Below are 18,272 nucleotides of genomic sequence, written 5' to 3'. Positions count from 1 at the left end.
TTTTATGGTACAGTGGAAACATTTGGAAAGCATTTCTTGTATTTGCCTTTAGGAATTTGTTAAGCTAAATTTGGCCCCATCCCATAGCCATAGAGAAAGAAAAAACACATAAATTAAACACACAAAAAACAAATAATGAGAGGATTTACAGATGTCTCATATCTTAGGATGAACTAAGAAAGAAAATTAATCTTTGCAAAAACCCATAACACCTCCTTTGAAAACCATGGAGTGTTTTGTGTTTATTCTTCCCAGACTAGTGGGTGTTCTCTGAGGTGGGGATGTAACCTCAGAGTAGACCAGACGGTTTTTCAAAATGCCTAAAAATTGGATGGTAGTCAAATGGACCTTCAACTAATCTCTTATAGAATACAACAATTCAATCAACTGCAGATGACACCATTTTCATGGGCTCTAGAATACCTAGCATCCCTTCTGACCTTGGGACCACTTCCTCATACTAACGCTTCACCACGATCGAAGCAGAATCTAATTTAGAGTAACATAAACCATCTTTACCATATACCTTTGCTTTTAAAAGGCGACAGAGAACTCTTTCTAAATCTATTAACCTCAAAGAGGCTATGCTTGTCCTTGTTCTGTGCATCCCTAGGACCATCGCCATTCCTGGCATAGATCAGGGGGTTCACGCAGTTGATGAAGGGACCTGAACGAACACACTCTAATCTCTGGATTCCCAGCTTGGTGTTCTCAACATAGAGTCTCTGATGATTAAACTCTGTTCCCCTAAGACACATTATATTGTATCAAAACACCAGCATCTGGTAGTTGTTTGACCAACTACCCACATTCTTTTTTTACACTATTTATTTATTATTGATTTATAATATGTATACATATTTTGGGAGAACATGCGATGATTTCATACAGTCACATAATCAAATCAGGGTAACTGCCACCCACATTCTTATCGTGATTTCTTCTTCTACCCTCTCATCAACTTCTGTATTGCTTCCATTTTATTTAAGTAGTATTCCCATTTTCATTATTTTTGCTTTTTTCTCCTCTCTCTCTCGTATTTTTACATATGCATAATTATACACATGCATAAATATGTTGGGATTATAAATGTAGGGACACAGTATTAAATATGTTCAGATATGTGGGGAGTATGATTGATGTTTTTCCACAATGGTGAATGATATGAAAAACAGGAAAACGAGGACGTCTTACTATTTCTTCATGTGAAGAAAAGAAGCAAAGCTTAAAGATTCATCTTTCTTGGTATCATAACATTTTTATCAGCAATACCCTGGAAGCTTACGCTAGGCCTTGATCTAAAACCAAATGCACACATAAGATATATTGAAATATACCACACCCCTCTTCTTGAGGAATGAGGGCTGATGTGCAAAACTCCTAAACCAAGAGGGCTTTCTACAAGGCAAATAAGTGGTGAATAAATCAATGACATATATGTAACCAACAGGGCAAAGTTTCCCAACTAGGGTGGATGTACCCAATTCAACTGCTTTCCAAATTGTTACAAAATGCACGATTTACATTCTACCCCTTGCCACCTTCATTCAAACAGTACACACAGCCGCCATCTCTTGGGCCAAGGGTTATTGTGGTGCTGTCATTCACAAATCAGCAAAACTGGTAAACTCTATTAAGCTTCCATCAACTCCTCGTGTTGCATTAGAGACCTCAGTCAACCTCTTGACAACAACTGTAAAATGTCTCCAGATGGTTAACATAACACATCAAAGTCAGTATTCAAAGGCTTCAGTCAATCTAAGAAATACAGATCTCCCACAAGGGCATGACATCACCCAACAACCTCAGTTGCCAAGGCACCTCTGGAGTCTTATTTTGTAGGAGCTCCATGGAGGAAGCCTTTTGGTCCCTGGTTGGTGTGCAAATTCCACACATACCCACAATCTTCTTCAGCAGATATAAAGGCACTATTCCCCGAGGACGGAGATTCAGTTGTTGGTGGGCCTGGAGTGAGAGTAAATGTCAGCATAATACTTGTACTCCCCAAAAGTCTCCTTTGGGATGCACACGGAGGAGGGTTTTGGCAGGAATCCCTCCTACCCTAAGCCATCTTCCATGTTGCTTCCTGCTTTTCACCACCCCTTGGTCTTTCTTAACCTCAGGAGATAGTCCTAATGAAGCCTGATTTCTTGATGCCACTTGCAAGTGGAACAAATACTAAGCATACTGTATATGAATTTTTCACATTCCCGAATTTGCAATAAGGTTAAAGTCTACACTAGCCATGGGTGGTCCGATGAGCTGGGTGGGGACAATCCACGTCTCTGGCTCAGGAGGAATGGGGGGACGAATGTGCAAAATGACTAGCTCATGTGCACATAAGACCCCTATTCCAGGAGTCACAGCCATATCTGCTGACAATATTTACTGGAGCAAATCACTGTTGCAGATTTGTTTCTTTTTCACTAAAACCTCACCAATTTATTTTGCCGTATACAAAGAAACTTGCTGCACTCCCTGTGCACTTTTGCATCAACATTACTAAATGAAATTGAGGTTGCTTAGACATACCTGGTGTTTGCTAGGGAAGTGGAGTCTTATCTCTGAAACAGAAATATCAATAAGGGCTGAAACCCCAGCAATCACTCTGGAAGTGTCGAGGGGCTATGAGTCTGCAGATTCACTGCAGAGAAACTAAGTCCCCTGTGGGTCTTTTCTGTAGGTCTGTTAAAAAGAACAGGATTGCCAGGAAATCTTCAGGAGGGGATATATATTTATATTTGCATCTATTTAGGATTTTCCACTTCTAATCTCCTAGATGAAGGCAGACTGTGATAACAACTCCATTTTCTAGTTAAAGCTTTTATTCTGCTACACTGGACACACAGTATTTATTCTAAACACACAATGACATAGGTAACACGCCATGGAGTTTTTTTTTTTTTTTTTTTTTTTTTTTTTTAAACATCAAGCACATTCATTAGGGCTAAGGGATGATTTGGAACAAGTGACCTCTGGCATTCAGCTAGCTAGAAGCAACAACAATCCAAGCCCACCATCTTTACTCATAAACCACAGTAACCTGCTGCCCAAGGCCACCAGCCCTTCCATGCTGACTCCTGCAGCTGGTACGGTTCTTCTGTGAGCCTCGCACATCTTATTTTCCCTATTATAAAGATGTTGAGGGTCTGCAGGTTAAGTCCAAGAACACAAGCCTTGAACTAGGCAAGAATGAACGTGGACAGGGATTTTCTGACTCTCCCAACTCCCATGGTTTTTCAGACATACCCTGCACCCTCTAAAATATATATATTCCAAGTAACGTGCTAATATTAGTCATATCGTTTTCCACGCCCATAATGAAGTGCTCACAAGCCTGAAAGACATCTCTGGATAAATTGCTGCTATTAAAACATCAGAGACCACGCACGTAGCCGCTTCCCCGTCCGGACCGCCATTCTAGCCCAGTGTGTGGGGTACTCTGCCCTATCGCGCAGCGCCCCCGCCGCTTACTGTACCATTAGGGCTGAGGTCCAGGGAAGTAATTCAAATTAGACCCCAGGTTTACGGAGATTCTTCACATATCTATAAATATTCAAATCAGGGCTAGATCTTGGCAGAATTTTTCTAATTAAAATTTCATTCAAATTAAATCAGCCACATTTTGACAGACATGAGAGACAAAAAGCTTTGTGGTTTTGTGAGGGCTTCTTTTTTCCCTCAACTAATCAAAACCATGGCTAATGTAATAAGACCAGAGAAAGGATCCTTTCTGCACCCCCACGGCAGTTGCGCAGGCATTGTGTAGGGAGGGTACAACGAGAAGCCATTGCTTTTCTGAGTGAACATCAGTTTAAAATTGCCTATTACTTAAAAATCTAAAACTCAATAGACCCTGTGTGGAGGCTGGAGCTGCCACGAGCAGTATTTTTGAAAAGTAAAACTTGACAACATCATGGGAAAAACTATTCGACATCATTTGCATCTCAGTTCGATCCCAGATTAAGCCTTCAAAACACAGCTGCCAGGCTCAAATTTGCAAATACAGATACAAATTTCCTTTTTATAACAGTCAGACTTGTAAAAGGCAAACGAAATAGACAATGCAGCACTTAGAACATTTCCAGCTAAGAAGGAAAAAAAAAAAGACCCATTCTAAGATCCAAGGCAAAATACCTACTTTTCATGGTAAAACAGCTTTATTCATTTCCACTTCCTTTACCGAACACAATTTAAACTCCACATAATTTTTGCTATCAACCCCTCTCCCACAGACTGTAACAGCTAAAATGCCAGTCTGTCTCCAACATAATGAAACAAAATGTGCAATCTCCTAAAATCTGTGAATAAACAATATAAGGCAAAATAAAAGACCCAGACAAAAGAACATACCAAGATCAATCCTCAAGCTATAATATGCTGACATCCAGCCAAGGAGTACTTACGGAATCCACTGTGGCACAGAAAATAATAATTCCAGCACACAATGAGGATAAGTTGGAGGGGAGGGGGACTGCTGGGAATACAGGTGAGGACAGCTATTTGGAATGCAGAGGGGATGAGCTTCATGCAATACACAAGACAAAATGGTTTTGATGACAGCTCCTGGAATCTGCCAAAAGTATGTGAACAGGTAGCTTGGAAGGAGTATCACTGCCCAGCCTGGGCTGATGGGACAAGACCAAGGGCCTAATAGGAATAAGAGATGAGATGTACTGTGTTAGTTTTCTAGGGCTGGCTGAAACAAACTGGCGTAAACTGAGCAGGGTAAAGAGAAATTCCTTGCCTCACAGCTCTGAAGGTTAGAAATCCAAGATCAAAGTGTCCCCAGGGTTATGCTCCCTCAGAAGGTACAGAAGGTACTACGGTACTGTCCAGGTAACTGTCCCAGGCTTCTCTTCGAGTTTCTGGGAGTTCCTTAACTTGTGGTAGCATAACTCTCATCTCTAAGTATGTCTGTCTCCAAATTTTCCCTTTTCATAAGGACACCGGTCATGCTGGATAGGGCCGACCTTATTCTAGTAGGACTTTACCTTAACTCATTATATCTGCAATGACCCTGTTTGTTACCAAGTAAGGTCACATTCTGAGGTACTAGGGATTAGGACTTCAACATAGGAATTTGGGGAGGACAGAATTCAACCCATATTTCATAGGAAAGCAGTGAATTACCTAATTGGACAGTGAGTGATCAGAAAATCTAATTCATTGTTAGCTTCAGGAGGGCAATAAGTTATCTCTTCTCTTTATTTATTTATTTGTTTGTTTATTGAGACAGAGTCTCACTCTGTTGCCCAGGCTGGAGTGCAGTGGCATGATCTTGGCTTACCACAACCTCCGCCTCCCAGGTTCAAGCAATTCTGCCTACCTCAGCCTCCTGAGTAGCTGGGATTACAGGCGTGTGCCACCAAGCCTGGCTAATTTTTTGTATTTTTAGTAGAAATGGGGTTTCGCCATGTTGGCCAGGCTGGTCTTGAACTCTTCATCTCTGGTGATCTACCTGCATCGGCCTCCCAAAGTGCTGAGCTTACAGGTGTGAGCCACCATGCCTGGGAAAGTTATCCCTTTTCACGAGCATTTCAAGCCACATGCCTCCCCAAACTATCCTTTGGGAAACAATATGGGGGAACAGATCAGAGAGACCTGGATTCAAATTCTGGCTCTGCCACTTACTTAAGAGTTGTATGCTTTGGCACGAATTGTTTAACGTCTCTGAACGTCTGTTTCCATCTTTGCAAAATGAAGATGATAACATCTACCTGAGAGTTTTGTAGTGGAGATTACATGAGATAACATGAATAAATAAGGTCACAGCCTGTGGCACACAGAGACAACCAGCACTCATTAATCCACTTTCCCTGTCTCTCTCCTGCTCCCTCTTGAACCCTGCACTTCCCACAGAAAGCAAGACCGCTGAAAATCAAGTCACTGTATTTTACTTTTAATTATACTACTGCAGATTTTCTAAACATAAATACAATGTAACACCAACATCAGCTCAGATTACCTGGCCCTTACTTACAGCATACATAATTATTTTAATGCAATTAGCTTTTAGTGGTGTTGGAAGACAAGCTTAATGATTTTCATTTTCCACCAAAGAGAACTCTAATTCATGACTCCCAATGTCCATTCCATGTAGTATGAAAGAGAAACCTCTTTTTGCTCTTAGTTTTCTTAGGCCCTCTGTTTAATAACCAACCAGGCCAGGGAGACATAAAAATGAAATCTAAACAAGCAGCCCAGAGATGAAAAGAAAAAACAAAGCAAGACACACAGCAACAAAAATCACTCTCTTCTTCCTTCACTTCCCTCCCTTCCCTCCTGAAGACCAATTCCTCAATGTGATTCTCCATAGCCTTTTGATCTTTGGATATATTTTCAAATAGTGAGGACGTAAGTGTGCATTTTTGGTATCTTCTTAACATCTAGCCAGTGCTTTTCTATTTTCCCTTGCTTTTTTGCCCTTTGTCAGGTACTCGTCACTTTCACTGCACACCGCCTTTACAGAAAACCAAAGAGGATTGGGTATGATCAAAAGACAGCGATCCTATTTTAAGAGTGGGTAGAATTTTTTAATGGTGGGAAGAAATTGTTTGCCAAAAATCAAATCAAGAGCAAAGTGCTGTGAGCCTTATTGGTAAGAGGTCTATTGACTCGGTATGAGGCCTGGAACCCTCTCCCTCTATTAACCATGGAGTGCTGGGCATGTCCTCTGATATCTGCTTGTTCTTCCATGAAAGGACAATCCTAGCAATCTGCCTTCTTTGGTTTCAGGCTGCTATGAGTTCTCAATAATCTGGCAATTGTCAAATGATTTGAAAAGCACCACAGAAATATAAATGTAATTTGCAAGAAAAGGTAGCTTTGATCTACAAAAGAGTTGTAAGAATCGAGATACATGAAAATGAAGATGCCTGGAAATCACAGAAAGTTTCTGGATGTGTTATTTCATGTCTCTTGAAAAAAAGAATCAATCAAACAAACAAACGAAACACAGCTGTAAAAAATATCTCCACTTTGAGAGGCCGAGGCGGGAGGGTCACTTGAGGTGAGGAGTTTGAGACCAACCTGACCAACATGGCAAAACCCCGTCTTTACTAAAAATACAAAAATTAGGCGGGCAGGTGGCAGGCGCCTGTCATGCCAGCTACTCAGGAGGCTGAGGCAGGAGAATCGCTTGAACCTGGGAGGCCGAGGTTGCAGTGAGCTCAGATTGCAACACTGCACTCCAGCCTGGGTGACAGAGCAAGACCCTGTCTCAAAAAAAAAAAAAAAATCTCCCATCCCACTCTGAAAAATCTCCCATCCCACACTGAAAAAGCAATGCAAGCTTACCAGGACCAATGTGTTCATAGAACCGTCATCTTACACTCAAGAGCCTAAACAAAAATCAGGGAATTGATGACAAGTGATAATATGTATTATCTCTTCCCCTATGTGAGGTATAGCTCAAACTATATTTTTGAGGAGCTGCCACAGGGTCAGGAGAAGGCAAATCACAGTTCACATTCTAGCTTTTTCTAAGCAAACATATTTTCTCTCTGCATTATTAATGTGGAGCCAATCTGCAGCACTAATTTTACACTGGGGAGAGTTCAACCCTAATTGTTCTACCAATAAGGGCAAGCTGAAATGATCTGCTAGCCTCATAACGTGGGCAAACACCTCTGTCTAGCTGCCCATTAAACCACATAAACCATTGTCCCAGGTTTCAGTTTTTGGGATATGGTTGCTATCAGCTAGGTCAATCTTGTCCTGGGTTTCCCAAGCTGGCTGTTACTTCTACAGAGCAATTTGGAGATGTGCAAAAAACAAAGACACACATACACACACACAGACACACACACACACACACACATACACAGAGAGAGAGAGAAAGAGGAAGAGAGAGGATCTTCTCTCTCCTCTTTAATACGCACACAAGCACATTTACATCCTGCCTCCACGTTCAGGCAATAAAGGCCTCTTTAGTCCTGCAACAACTCCATTAGAAAGCTTATGCTTAATCACACAGTTAACGTTTTTCTGTAGAATTGGTTGCCTGGCCTCCCCCACATCTGGATTCCCAGCTCCCCAACCCCACACAAGCTAAACATTTCCCATTGATTAAAAAATGCTGTTAGTGCAACTTTACTATCATCCGTGGTTAAATATAATTAGCTCAGCGTTTCAACAAAAGAAACTGGATCAAATTGCTCTGCAATTTTTGGTAAGAAACAGAATTTCTTCCTACTGTGTACAGATTAAACCAGGAGCAGCAGGACAGATCTGAGAAGTTAATAACACATCTCAAACAGAAGTGGAAGAAAGTACATTAATTACTAGGTAACGGATATCAACACTGCAACGAACTACAATTACACATGCCTAAGTGATGCAGGGTGTAAACCAATCTGGGAGGACACACACTGCCCTTCTTTTTTCATAAGGCACATTAGGTGGAAACGTGTCGAACTTCGGAACTGAGCTAGTCACGACCATGCAAGCTAGCAGGGAGGCTGCCACGACCAGACAGGGGCCATCTAGCATCTCCCTTGGAAAAACAGTTGTGAGCTGTTATTCCAAACTTGTGTTTACAAAAACAGTAAAAGTGAATTGGAAAAAAAAAAAAAAAACAAAAAGAAAACCAAGACACCAAATACAAATAGGGCCGAGACCACAAGGTTTTAGTTCTTAGAATACAGACAGATGATGCATTCACTGTGTATACAGCACCTTTCCACAAGGCAACCTTTTTCAAGGAACATCCTTCAAATGGATTTGAATTAACTCGATTATCCAGCCTAACCCGGAAGACGCCTTACTTGTCCGATTCAATTCTAAATGCTCTTTGGAATTCAATTCCAATTCCTTTTAGATGTGGAAAAACGTGTACTGTGAAATTCTGGCTTCAGAATCCAGTCACACCCTAACATATACATAGTTTCCAAAGAAGTTATAGAACAAGTATGTAAAGATGGGGATCAACTTTTTGGGGAGAGAAGAGAAAACCAAGCTGTTGGACAAAAACAACAGCAACAATAATACACACACACCCGCCATCTCTCGTGCCATTATGAAGTCACAGCAAACTGGTCATGCTGGATCCATTCTAGAAAAGTCTGCCTGCCAACCTGGCAAAGTGCCAGGAATTAAGTGCCACTCACATTTTGAGCTGAGTTATGTGAACCACATAATGAGAATGCATGGAACACGGGCTCCAGGCTGGAGCGGGACCTCACTTCTCCCCACAGGGAGCTTCCTGCAGACTTCTGCACGCCACTAACTCAACCCCAACAGGCCCCCATGCAAAATTTGGAATTGAAGCTTTTGAGTGACTGCTGAATGCTAAGGAAGAGTTTGGTGATTTTTTATTTTTAATTAAAAAAACAAGACAAAACAAAACAAAAACGTTTCTGCCATTCAGAAATAGCGGCCAACTGCCCCTAGAGTAAACGATACCCACCTTCACAGGAAGGCCTGTGGAGAAGTGGCCTGAGCCACTGTGGGTGACCCAAGTCAGCACCATATCAGGGGGCTTTGGGCAGCAGACTCTGGAAGTTGGTTCCCTCATGGCACCCCAGACTGTAGGGCTCTTTAACACTGCTCGTAAATCATTTAGAAACAATGGTATTTTTTTCCAAGAATAGGAGTGATGAAGCTTAGAAAGATATATACACATACAAAGGACATTTGAGCTTTTTCCAGAAATGAGTCAAATTCAAGGCTAGTGATGAACAGTAAAAGCTTCAGGGTTCTGGATTCTTTACACCGGCAGATCTGTGTTGCTTGACAGCTCCTCTGATTATGGAAGGATCCAGACTGTGTACTTTGTAGTCAGTGTTGTGAGAGTGGCATATCCTGTGTGTTCATCAACATGTTTATCAATACAGCAGCCCTCTTTAAATGCAAGGGAAAATTCATTACACCAAATCCCAAAGAGCCAGAAATCAAATTTTTGCTGACTTAATGAAGGGGTGAACGAGTGAGTGATTCTATAAGAAGTTCGTTTTAAACCTGAAATTTGACCTAACCCAGCTGAATTTGTGATTACTAAAAAGTGCTTAAGGCTGGGCGTGGTGGCTCATGCCTGTAATCCCAGAACTTTGGGAGGCCGAGGCGGGCAGATCACGAGGTCAGGAGATCGAGACCATCCTGGCTAACGCGTTGAAACCCCGTCTCTACCAAAAATACAAAAACTTAGTTGGGCGTGGTGGTGGGCGCCTGTAGTCCCAGCTGCTCGGGAGGCTGAGACAGGAGAATGGCGTGAACCCAGGAGGCGGAGCTTGTAGTGAGCCCAGATTGTGCCATGCACTCCAGCCTGGGCAACAGAGTGAGACGCTGTCTCAAAAAAAAAAAAAAAAAAAAAAAAAGAGTGCTTAAAATGATTATATTTGTATTTCATTTTTCTTGGCTATATAGAGATATACACTATGAAGTTGATGTACACTAGGCAGAACAGAGTCAGCGTTTTTTTTTTTTTTGTGTGTGTGTGTGTGTGTGTGTGTCCCAGTGACGACTATACTTGCCTGACAGAGAGCTCCACACTTCCTTCTATGACAAGTTATCTGTGGTGAACTGAGGATCTGAAAGGCTCTCTCATGATCTAAGAAAGTCATTATTTGTTATCACTCAGCAAGGTATGGGCGTAAGAATCTCCCACCAATATTTTATTATTCCTTGTACTTTGCCATGTCCTGTCATATTCATATCATGTCGATCTTAAAACAATCTGCCCTTTAAGTAAAATGTACCTATTTTACAGGTGAGGAAATTGAGGCTGAGAAAGGTTAAAATGACTTGCCCAAGGTCATAGAGCTATTCCACTGGATTTGTAATGGTACAGCAGCGCCTCTGGCTGGCTCACTGACGTGGAGACAGGTAGCACCCATTGGTGGGTTCTTTATTACTGTTTTCCTACGATTTTCAGAGTCCCTCATCTGCAAATCCCTTTCACAGATCTTGCCCCTAGCAACTATGCTGCAAGGCAGCTAGGACCATGGCTGAGATCCAGCCCTATGCCCCTCCTCTATCTTCCTGCTGCTGCCTTTTTGCTATCTTTCTGATCATTATCACCTTTCCCAGGGAGAAGGCAGGAAATATAAACAGGCATGGAAAGAAATCAGTCAATTTCGGCCGGGTGCGGTGGCTCACGTCTGTAAACCCAGCACTTTGGGAGGCCGAGGCGGGCAGATCACGAGGTCAGGAGATGGAGACCATCATGGCTAAAAATAGGTGAAACCCTGTCTCTACTAAAAATACAAAAAAAAAAAAATTAGCCAGGTGTGGTGGCAGGTGCCTCTAGTCCCAGCTACTCAGGAGGCTGAGGCAGGAGAATGGCGTGGACCCGGGAGGCGGCGCTTGCAGAGAGCTGAGATTGCGCCACTGCACTCCAGCCTGGCCGACAGAACGAGACTCCGTTTCAAAAAAAAAAGAAATCAATCAATTTTGCTACTTAGGAGCAAGAGAGAAACAGGCGAACAGGCGAGAAGCCAGGAAAGCCAATGGTGGTCTTCTCTACACTGGGTCTGAGCTACCACAGAGGAGTCCAGACAGCCAGAGCCTTCCCCACTAGAGAAACCAGAGGTTTCTTCACTCAGTCGTGGATAATAGGCTCTTAAGGGTGCAGGAAAACATTCTACTCTCATAATGGTTCCTTCGAGGGTAGGGGGAGGCAAAGGCTATACAGATCCCAGGTACAACCAGATGTCTCAAAGGTTTAAACTGCAAATCTCGAATCTACTTTTAAAATGAACTACAGGCCCTGACTTAGTCTGAGAAGTGGAGATTCTTTTTCTTTTTCTTTCTTTCTTTCTTTTTTTTTGTTGAGACGGAGTCTCGCTCTGTCGCCCAGGCTGGAGTGCAGTGGCGTGATCTTGGCTCAGTGCAACCTGAGAAGTGGAGATTCTCAATACTTCCCATTCTCTGCTTGTAAGACAAGCAGAAGGCCTGAGGCTGAGTCAAAACAGACTGAGTGAGTCTACTTGGAGCCCAGAGACCACACTTGAGATTCTGGATCTTAGCTCTAAAAAGGCCTTAGAAATTATCTTTTTGAACAGGTGTGTCAGAAAGCGATTGGCCTTTTGCAAATCCACCTAAGTGGACAGAGGTGGTTTTACTTAAATTTCCTTTTCTTTCTAAGTCACTTTCCACCTTGTGGAGGGTCCCGAGTGATGGAAAGGTGGGTTCCACAATGCTGCAGGCTATTTCACAGCCACATTTGTCTAGCTTCTGTTCTTCCCACAGACACATTTCCACTGTCATGCTGGGCACTTGCTGCCCATGAGCAGACAGTGGGTCCCTGTGATATCGTGACAAAATCAGAAACGTAGATTTGGTCTTTGACCCCTTATGCCAACATACAGCTCCTACTGTCTTGGAATTTCCTGGGTGATATAGGAGAGTCTTTTGGTCAAATTAGTTGACTTTTGGTGGGCTCCTGGCTGGAGTTGGTCACCAGGAAGACCAAATCATGATTAGAAGGTTGGAGCATTCAGCCCTGCTCCACAGCCTTTTAGAAGGGCAGAGGGATTGGAGACTGAATTAATAATGGATCCTGCCTACGTGATGAAGCCTCCATAAAAATCCCTCAAGTGCAGGGATCAGAGGGTTTCTGGGCTGCTGACCAGGCGAAGGTTCTGGGAGGATGGTGCACCCAAAGAAGCTCTGAACCTCTTTCCACACACTTTGCCCTGGGTACCTTTTCATCTGGCTGTTCATCTGTATCCTCTGTCATATCCTTATCCTTTATCATAAACCAATAAATGTAAATACGTGTTTCCCTGAGTTCTGTGAGCCATGCTAGCAATCATGGAACCCAAGGAGGGAGTTGTGGGAACCCTGATTAATGGCTGGAGGGTCAGAAGCAAAGGTCACAACCTGGTACTTGCGACTGAAATGTGATGTGAGGGCAGTCTCGTGGGACTGAGCCCTGAGCATGTGGGATCTCACTCTTAACTCCAGGAAGACAGCGTCAGAAATGAATTAAATTCTAGGATACCTTGTTGGTGTTCACTAGAGAATTGCTTGGTGTGTGGGAATGCCCCTGCCCCAACATCTCATGTCAGAAGTGAAGTATTGAAAGTGAGTATGGGTATTGTAGGAGAAAACAAGTCAGTTTGTGCTTCTTACCATGGAGTCCTCTTCTCCACCCTTAGTTCAGAGTGCTGTGCTAAGTGCAGACTGCAGAGCATGTACCCAGAGCCATCTGGTCTACCTGCAATGACATCTGCACATAGGGAGGGAGGATGCTTCATCCAACCTTGCAAGATAATGGGGTGCTCGGCAATCCCATTCAGTGGCCATTTGGGAACATGCCAGTGGGTAGGGTCCTGTCTCTTTTCATGGCACCCAGCACTTCCCTTGTGAAATTCCTCCCCAACACTTGCTCACTCACTGTCTTCTCCCCGTGACTGCATACTCTAGGGTGTTGAGGCCAGCTCTCATTTGCATAGCCTGGCACCCACAGCACTTGGCATAGTGCCTGGACACTTACGACTTTAGGGCAATTGAACCCTGACACTTTCTTCCTTCGATCTTAGCCAAGTCTGAGCAAAACTTTTCCTTAACTCCATTCTAGATGTTCACTTCTTATCCAACAAGCAGAACGCTGATCAACATACGGTTTTCCCTCTTGGCAGACAGCAAAGGGCATTCCCTACTGGCGTCTCTGAGACAAGGCTGGACACATCTCTTCCTTTCAGAGTGTCACCATTCACCAGAAAGATGCCTCATCCCTGACCAATGACTTTCCAAAACACTCTTGACAATTCCCAGGAGAAGAACCTCAGAACCTCAGACCTAGCTCTGAACTCTCTGGCTTTGAGGACCAGTTCAATAGTGAAACCCACAAAGGTCAAAACTGTGACATCCTGTTCCCCTGGGTGAAGAAAAAGGTTCTCATTATAACAAAGGCATTAAATCTGCCTGGCTGACCCGACTGCTGAGCCAATACTGATGCAAAACGGCGGCATGGGTGGTTTTTTTTTTTTTTCTTTTCTGAATTTTTCAGCACTTTTGTGGTATTTATTTTGTAGACAGAAAAAGATATGCCACAGACTAAGAAAATGACAACCCTGACTCCAATTCCCAAAGGTCTTCGCTGCCTTCCTTCTGGAGGGCAAGAAGACATCTACTCCTGAGCAGAAGAAGGTCAGCAGGGTTTGAGGTTGCCAGAGGAGGCTGCCTGCTTTCCTCTAAGACAGTGGTTGTTCACCCTGGCTGCACCGGGAGGTTGAAAAATATTTACATCTGTGCCCTACCCCTGACTAGGGGAATTTGAGTGTGCGAGGATGGGGAGGGCATTAGTAATTGTTAAGAGTCCAGGTGATTTTCCCATGCAACCCCAAGCTGAGAGCCTGTTTCCCAGAGAGCCAAAGCAATGAACTGAACGTCCATTTTGAATTTCCATGTGGAATATGTGCTCGGGTGGCCACTAGGGTGGCGTGTTGAATCATTAATGAGATCGCATCTCCACTGCCTGTGTCTTGTGGTCTGCCCGCTGCGAATATGCCCCGTGACCGTAACAACAAAGGAAGAACAAACAGGGCAGAATCCAATAACATTCCTGGTGGAGACAAACATTTAGACAGTCCCACATTCATTTCTTTCTTTTTCCATTACATCACCACTATCCATCCACAGCAATTCATATTTATCTCAAAAAGCCATTAAAACAATTTTCTTTTTTACTGTTATTTGTTCTAGGAGAGTGACATCATGGGCTGGCTTTCCATGTAATTTAGAAAAGAAAAATGGATTATTCCATTTTCATCTCCAGTAGTACTTATTAGGCCAGAAGCAAGCACTACAAAAACAACCTCTAAGATAACAGCAGGCACCTTGGTCTCCTGGCTTCTGTGTTAGCAGCCAGCAAGGACAGCTTCATTATGCACAGGACCCTGCTCCTACCCTGTGGCAGGTACCTCGAGCCTGAGATGGGCTTTTTTTTTCATTTTTTTTTTTAAACAAATAAACGACAAGACAAAGAATATGCTTCTAATGACTGGAAACCAAAAAGACAAAGGGGTTGCTACAATATCATGTTTTGATATTTTTAGCTCTGTTTGCAAAGGCTAAATTACAGTAGGCCCCTGGCCTTGCTCCTGTAGCAATTGCCTCGTAACACACCATAACCATCTCAGGCTGCTCCTCCCCCCGAGGAACTACAACTCAAAATTACAGATTATACAGAAATAAAACCCCATAACTGTTTGTTTGTTTGTTTTACTTAAATGATCCTGACTTCCTAGCATAACACCCTTGAATTCTGAAAATATCTCAAACAGCAGTTCACCTGGTACACATGTAAGATTTCACGTTGTTTGCAGGAAGCGATCCAAGCCAAGGTTTCAGGGAAAAAAAAGCAGTTCAGGGGATGGACAAAAATGACCAGCTGCTCCCTGGCATAGATGGCTCTGCAGAAGCCCAGCCTACGCTATGGAACTCAACTGCAGTGCTTCTCCACCTTCTCTTCTCCCTCAGTTCTGCTGCAAGTCAGTGGAAACCTACACACTCCAGGTTCTGCTGAATGATGGGCAAAGGGGGTGGGCGGGAAGCCAAATCAGCAAGTTTCTTTTACTACGTCCTCATGCTTAACAGGAAACACGGTGACTTTCTTTACTAGCACGACATACTGACCACACTCAACAGGCAGGAGGATTTTATGTGTGTTTATCTATGATAAAAGCACTAAATATTTTTTTTATAAGAGATTTAACCTGATCACAAGATTGATCAGTCTCAGGAATAAAATGTCCAAAGGTGAGAACAGAATCAGGGTAAGGAAGCCAATGTATTTTTGATAACTCAGTAATTGCACATTTGACAGGAAGAATACACTCCAGCAACCTCTTATGAACACCTGGAACTCTCTCAGTGGCACAGGGTTTGGCAATAACAAGAAAAAAAAAAAGAAAGAATTCCAAGTCCAAGGTATGACATGCGCCAATTTTAAAATACTACGTAGATGTAAGGAGCAGAAATGAAACGTTCTGAAGCAAGAAGTAAAACATTCTGAAATAAGATTTTTTTAATCTACAAAGAAACTCCCTGTAGTTTACAATTTTCATTTTATAAGATGAAAGTAATCATCTCTTAGGGGGCTATTTTGATTCCCTCCTCTCTTCTAGGTGGCAGAGATTTTCTTTTTTTTTTCTAAAATGGATGGTCTATGTAGATCACGATCATGTGTAATTCAGTATTGTCCCTCAACTCTCTTCTCTGTGAGATGGCAGTGAAGACAGAGTCCAACTTCCCACATATTCTTGTGATGGAGCTTGCACAAACACATTCATAGGGAGTGAGAGTTGTGCATCTCAATGGACAAGAAGATACAGTTTAATTTAAACTCTCAAAAAAGCCCTAGAGGAACTATCAGGGAACAGACAAGGCCCAGATAGAATTTATGGCTGACTTAACCTTGTAAAAATTCCCTGGGCCAGCAGAGTCCAGTGAGCTTGGGCTTCATTGTACAATCTGTGGTGAATTCCTTCCAGAAACTGCACTGTATAAGCAGAGCCCTCAGTGACCCTCTTTGTTTGGAACTGGTACAGCTATCTACAACTGCAAAAGCAATCATTTTAAGTGCTCATGATGAACACCTAGGGCAACCACTGGCACAATAACACAGGCAGCTTCCAACGCAAAAGTGCTGAATGCCAAGTGGGTTTGAGGCTTTGTATTGGCTGCTGTTGACAAAAAGTAAAATCAGTTCAGGGGAAGAAATGCTCTGGAGTTTCTCTTCATTGCAGATCAGTAACATGGGTTGTGTCTGATTCTTTCATAATCCCTGCAAAACTCTGCAGTTCCAAGTTCACTCCCACCGTGCATGATTTGGGATTTTGTACCAGTGCCAGGAAAATTGGGCAACATAAAAGGGGCCCTCGGACTTCATGTCTTGCTGTTGGAACAGTCCCATGGAAACTGGGGCAGCGGGTAACCTGGAGCGAAGCAGAACTAAAGAGGAGGTACAATCTCATTCTCTGAAACACCATTTAGCTCCATGATTGCATTCATGCTGTCAACTCCAATGTGGTGAGAGATTGTCCAAGGCTGCGTTCCTAAGCTTGGTGTTCAAAGGCTGCCTTAGGAAGCTCAGCAGGGCCTGCCCCATGTGTGACCTCAGGCGCTGATAGGAATAACATCAGCTGCAAACCAGCCTTGTTGCTGGCCATAGTCTCTCCAGGCATGGGGCACTCATGGTTCTGTCTACCAGGTATTAGCAGGCACACGTGAAACCTAGTTTCAGGCACAGTGGGAAGGAGGGAGCTACATACAGTAATGAACACTGAGTAATGAATACATATAGTAACGAACACTGAGTATGATATTTTACAAATCACATTGCTAAAAGCTACAACTACATTTTCATTTTTAAAATGCATTTACTAGAAATAATTCTCTTTCTAATACATGTTTATATATGCAGAAAAAGTCTGAAAGGATAGTTTCATTCTCAACTGTAAGGGCTACACCACAGACTTTATTTTCTTCACGATATCTAGTAAGTTTCACCCAGATATGCATGGCTTCTCAGAGCGGCAGTTCTGAGGGAGACCGTGAACTGAAAATGGAGATTTACTTGCTACTGTGAACATTTCTGCAGTTCTGGATTACTGCCTAATTATCTAGGCATTATTTTATTTCCAACAGGTGCTTACACACAAAAAAGTGAATTACTAGAATACATAAACATCTCATTGAAGAAATATATACAATTTAAATATATACAATTCAAAATATATATACACAGAGTGTAACTCCTAATTATAAACTACAATATTTCTGACTATCAAATTTGAGAAGATAGATGAATGTACAAATAAGCTGCAACAAGCTATCGATGATATTGGATGATTAATCTTATGGAATTCTCACAGGCATCAGTATGTAATTTAAAAAGATTAAATAAATCACTCTACTCAATAAAGGTCTACATTGTATCTAAAAACCCCCAACTTGCATCAAAGGAGATGCTGAGTTTTACGTTTCACTTGGTAGCACCGGTCTCTAGAGATAACTATTGTTAGAAATAGTGTGTTGTTATTTATTATTAAAGAAACATGTCTGAAACACAAAACTTGATGTTTTAGATAAACACAGTTATTAAGCTGTCTGCTGTTTTGGGTGATGTTGTTTGTTTTAATAATTCAATTGAGAAAAAAATATGCCCTCAACAACTCTACTTAACCCAATAAATAGAGAGGCTCTCATCCACTTCATTCATCCAGTGTTCTCTGGACAACTATGTACAGCATGTCTACTATACATCTCGGTAAAACATATTAATTAATGAGAAGGAATGATATCTAAGCTGTGCCCCTGGGTGA

General features: G+C 42.5%; 1 protein-coding gene across 8 annotated transcripts in view; it reads right to left on the bottom strand.

Annotated features, from left to right (window-relative positions):
* NCAM1 (neural cell adhesion molecule 1) overlaps positions 1-18,272 on the bottom strand; it is a 312,305-nt gene that overhangs the window by 94,941 nt on the left and 199,092 nt on the right. The gene's annotated exons all lie outside the window — the stretch shown is intronic.

This window comes from Chlorocebus sabaeus, chromosome 1, assembly GCF_047675955.1.
Source record: "Chlorocebus sabaeus isolate Y175 chromosome 1, mChlSab1.0.hap1, whole genome shotgun sequence".
Taxonomy (NCBI): domain Eukaryota; kingdom Metazoa; phylum Chordata; class Mammalia; order Primates; family Cercopithecidae; genus Chlorocebus; species Chlorocebus sabaeus.
The sequence above is the reverse complement of the archived record's forward strand: the minus strand, read 5'-3'. Positions and strand labels throughout refer to the sequence as shown.